General features: G+C 33.1%; 1 non-coding gene across 1 annotated transcript; it reads left to right on the forward strand.

Moving 5' to 3' along the window:
* The first annotated feature begins 261 nt into the window (after positions 1-261).
* Positions 262-457, forward strand: LOC118490756. The gene has a single exon (XR_004890005.1). It is a non-coding gene; the product is annotated as a U2 spliceosomal RNA (small nuclear RNA).
* Positions 458-5,017: the final 4,560 nt, after the last annotated feature.

Consider the following 5,017-nt stretch of genomic DNA (forward strand, 5'->3'; position numbering starts at 1 on the left):
CTTCTTTATGTATTGTGATATCTTTAATAAGCCAATGAAATCACATGGACTGTATCAACAATAACACGATATTATGTTTGAAAACTTATTAAGGTGCATTTATAAAGAGTGTTGATTAATTAAGTATCCCTCAATTGTTGAACACTTACTTTGTGATCTTTAAAGGTACTAAATTCTGAAAGATGAAAACCACAGGGAAATTAAGTCTATCACAAATCCCACATTGGCTGAGTCAAGAACACAAACATGAAGGTAGGAAGCATACCTTTCTCGGCCTTTTGGCTAAGATCAAGTGTAGTATCTGTTCTTATCAGTTCAATATCTGATATGTGAGCCATCAGCTCACTCGATATTAATCTTATTTTTTATGGGGGAAGACCCATCACAATAGCCTGCTATTGGGGTCTTTGAGCGTCGCTTTGGACTTGCACTACTGCCTTGGCTTGGCGCACCTCTCCAATCTGCCGTCAAATTTTACTTATTATGTTATCATATATTTTGCCTTGTCTTTTTCTAACCAAAACTCGGCTCTGATACCACTTCTGCAAGTGGTATTCTGTGCTCTAGACAAAACTCGGCTCTGATACCACTTGCGGAATGGTATTGCGGTAGTTTACCGTGTGGCTATTTACTACGGTAAATAGAGTAACAAATAAGTTACTATTTGAAACCATTAATTTTTGTGCCCAAAAATTTGTCGTACACAAACTTGTAGTAGACAAGTTGATGGCAAGTAGAAGACAAAGGTCAAGCACATGTACTTGAAATTTGAATTCACCAATTTGATGGCAAAGTTTGTTGCTTTGGTAAATTACTACCGTAAGTAGGATGACAAATGAATTACTATTTGAAACCATTAAATTTTGTGCCCAAAATTTGTTGTCGTACATAACTTTGTAGTAGACAAAACTTGAGTAGTAGACAAAACTTAAGTACCCCATGTGGTACTAAATTGGATTTACCAATTTTAGTGCAAACTTTGTCTATGGCAAAAAATGCCATCCAAATTTGGTAGACCAAAGATGCCTTACGAAGTGTTTTGTAATTATTCAACTTGATTACAAATTTGTTCGTAGATCCATTTTGCAAATGGAAACTTGTATAGTTTCTATAAATGACAAAAGATGTCATATATGATTCTTGTAAATTGAATTCAATTTGTAAATTGGATTCATTTTTTGATTGAAATCTTGTCGTAGACAAAAGATTCTTTTCAATTGATTGTTTATTACCACAATTTTTGATTGAGTAAATCATTTAATTTCGATAGTAGTTAATCGATTTATAAAACAAATGTTTAAAATGCTTAAGGAGAGATTATTGTAAATCTTTAGAAGTAATTTAGCAGTTAGAATAAAATATACCTTTCTTCCTTATCCGGCTAAGTAAATCTTTAATTTGATTTTTCCAGTGACCAACCCAGCCAATTCTTCCCTACGGCCTTCTGCCTTAACGGTACTCTTGTGGCTCCAGGGCTCCAGGTTTTAGCAAAACATTAAAGATGAACATGTTGGTTAAAGGAAACTGATATTTTTATTCATAACTGTTCTTCCCTAAGGAAGAACTTCTTGATATTTACATAACACTATCCTTTAGCAAGGAGTCTACTCGCTTCTACACATTATGGTTTACAAAAGAAAAATTGAAAGGAAAAGATACGGAAGATGGGATGCCTAAACTAAGAGAATTCAACTTCTTTATATAGTAGAAGTGAATTTTACAAAAGACCATTATAGCCCTTAGTTAATCGTCATGGATGACGTTTATTTAGTCGACAAACCCATGTGTTGGGTCCAGTTCTCGAGTGTCTTCGTCTGAAGAATAGCTGCTTTTTTTAGCAGAGGCTTTGTTTTTTTCCGAAGAAGATGCTTCACAATATTCGCACTGATGTTTTTCGATAGTGCGTTGTAACTTTTTGCAAAGTTGTTTTTTAGTGACGGGGCCTGCTTCTATTTTGTTGAAAATAATGCGTTGCACCTGGACAAAAGATAATAAGACTTTTAGTAGCCCTGTCTTCTGTGTAAATATGTTCAGATTCGAAATCGTTTTGGCTTAGGGTTCTCGCCTTTGACCAAACTGTTCTGAACTCGTCTAAAGATACAATTTCTTTTTCTTCTTTCTCTTCTTTTATTGTTGGTTTTGAGAAAGTGTTCCTGAATTCAATAACCCTTTCTTTTTTCTTGGGCTTCAAAGGTTTAGGAAGAATAGTTACCTTTAAAGGTATTTCTTTTTTCCCGCAGTTTGCTGAGTATCGGGTGGCTTCTTGTTGGGCTTATAATAATGACCCATATTTTTTGAAGGGATAGTCAGTTCTGTCAACATAATTCTTGACTACAGACCAATCTTCATATATTCCTCTGTGTTCGCCATCAAAAATAACGTAAAATCTTGAGTTAAGATTTTCTGCTGTTTGAGTGACTTGAGAGTAACTTGGTCTGAGAGAGACCTTTGCAGTTTTTGGCAAACTGTCAGCCATCAACGGATTTGATATGCCTTTACCAGAGCTGTTTGCTTCTGGGCTAGATGAAGATTTTAGTTCTTCATTCACTTTATTTTTGCTTTTTTCCAAAGCAAGAGGAATAAACGGATTTGATTTTTCTTTACCCTTTTCCGTTTGAAAGGGAATAGACTCAGATTGTTTCCTTGCAGATTCCTGCTCTGAATTAGCAGTTGTTTCTAGACTTTCGTCATAGAGAGCTATTTGATCTTGAATAGCTTTTAATTCTATCAAAAGAATTTTTTCTTTTAGGCGTAAAGCCTTTGTATTCTCCATAACTTTCAAAAATATTCTTGATGTAGTGAAAGTGATGCCGTTTGAAAAATTTGTAAGTCCTAGCTTATATAGGCATGAGAAAGCTTTTGAGGTAGGCATACAAAGCCATTTGAAATACGTAATTGCTTACGTAGTTTGGAATTCGCATGTCAAGCAATCAGCTAGCACATTTTTGGCCCCCTCAAGATGCTCAATGTCGAAGGAATATCTTGAAAACCACATTTGCCATCTGACAAGACGGCCTTGTTTGTTATCTCCCGAAATTTTTGTTTTCAGAAAATAAGTAAAATTTTTGTTATCTGTCCTGACTAAAAATTTTACAGGAGTAAGATAAATAGAAAATTTAGAAATAGTATTTTTTACCGCAAGTAATTCTTTTTCATTACTGTGGTAATTTCTTTCGGCTTGTTTAAAGCTTCCAGAAGTATACTTGCATATTTCTTCTTTTTCGGTTGTTCTGGCCTTCAAAACTCCTCCCCAATAATCATGAGAAGCGTCTGTTTCTATAATTAAGAATTCATTTTCTTTAGGAAGATAAAGTTTGGGAAAACTGGTTAAGTTTTTCTTTATCTTTTTGATATAATCTGTATCGGATTGTTTCCATTCCCATACATAATCCTTTTTTTAATTTCCCTAAAAATGTTTTCTAAGTTCTGCAAGTCTAGGAATATAGCTCTCAGCATAGGTTAAAATACCTAAAAATCTTTGAAGATGCTTTTTATCTTCTAAAGTATCTGGGAATTTATGTAAATTTTCCAAACTATGTTTTTGAGGACAATGAGTCCCTTGATCTATTTCAAGACCCAAAAAGTTTATCTTTGTTTTAAAAAGATTAACTTTCTTTTTTGATAAAATAATTCCATATTTTTCAATTGTTTTTAAAACTGATAAAACATGAAAATAATGTTTATCTTCAAAGTTTGAGAAAACTATAATATCGTCGACATAGACGGTACAGTAATTTTCTAAACCTCTTAAAGCATTTTGCATATGTCTTAGAAATATGCTCGGTGCTTGTTTTAATCCAAAAGGAACTACCCTCCATTGATAATGACCGTCTGGGCATGTGAAAGCGGTTAGTAACTGAGATTCTTCATCTAACAGTACCTGCCAAAAACCATTTTTGCAGTCGAAACTAGAAAAAATAGGTTTTTCCTCTTAAGAGAGTTAATATTTCCTGCATACAAGGAAGATTATGGCTGTCGCCTTTAGTGGCTGTATTAATTGCCTTATAATTTACAACCATACGCTTCTTTCCTCTTCTTTTCTCAGCTTCATTTTCTACTAAGAATGCTGGAGACATGTGAGGTGATTTACTAGGAATAATTAATTTTAAATCAAGTAATTCCTTAATTTGTTTATTAAATTCTTCTCTGTCCTGTGGACTCTATTTCATAGGCTTTACCCTAATAACAGTTTTATGATCTATAAGCTCTATTGATGCTTTCATCCATTTTTTGGATTTTTCAGGATCAATAGGATTTTCTAAACAAACCTTTTCAAGTAGTTCTTCAATTTTTTGAAACTTTTGTATTTCAAGAAAAAAAATATTTTTTTTTCTTGTTTTATAGCTTCTTGGACTATATTAGTTCCAGGAATTTGTTTTGTCTTTGAATCTTTTTTCATGGATTCAAGAAAATTGGGTTTTCCAATTTGAAAAGCCTTCGTAACCTTTTTAATCAAAATCATTTCTTGATTAACATGAAAAGATACTCTGTCTAACCATTGAGTGAAAGGTCCATATAGTTGACAGAAATTATTTCCAAGAAGTAAATCCATACCTAAATCTTGTTGATAGATAGTAGGAATGGTAAATGGTTCTCCAGAAAAGTAGATTATAAGGTTTCTACACACCTTATCTAGTTTAATGATTTCTTTGTTGGCAATAATTGCCTTAATATCTTTGGGAGCATTTTCCCATAGATCATCAGGAATTACATGTTTGCTTGCCAAACAAAAACTCGCCCCTGTATCTACATAACAATGTAGAGAAATTGTTTTATATCCTTTGAAAAATATTTTTCCTTTGATATAAATTGAATTCTGATTAGTTATATTTGCTAACTCAAAATAATGAGTCTGTTTTTTGCTCTCATCATCCCCCTCATTAAAAGAGTGGTTAGAATTCATTCTGAATCTTCCGTTGAAGGTTCAGAGGATGACAAGTTGTCTAATATTTCTAATGTATATACTTGTGTATAGCCATCAAAAATATTTTCAGAAGGAAAATATCCCTCAATTTCA

The sequence above is a fragment of the Helianthus annuus genome, chromosome 3 (genome assembly GCF_002127325.2).
Source record: "Helianthus annuus cultivar XRQ/B chromosome 3, HanXRQr2.0-SUNRISE, whole genome shotgun sequence".
Classification (NCBI taxonomy): Eukaryota; Viridiplantae; Streptophyta; class Magnoliopsida; order Asterales; family Asteraceae; genus Helianthus; species Helianthus annuus.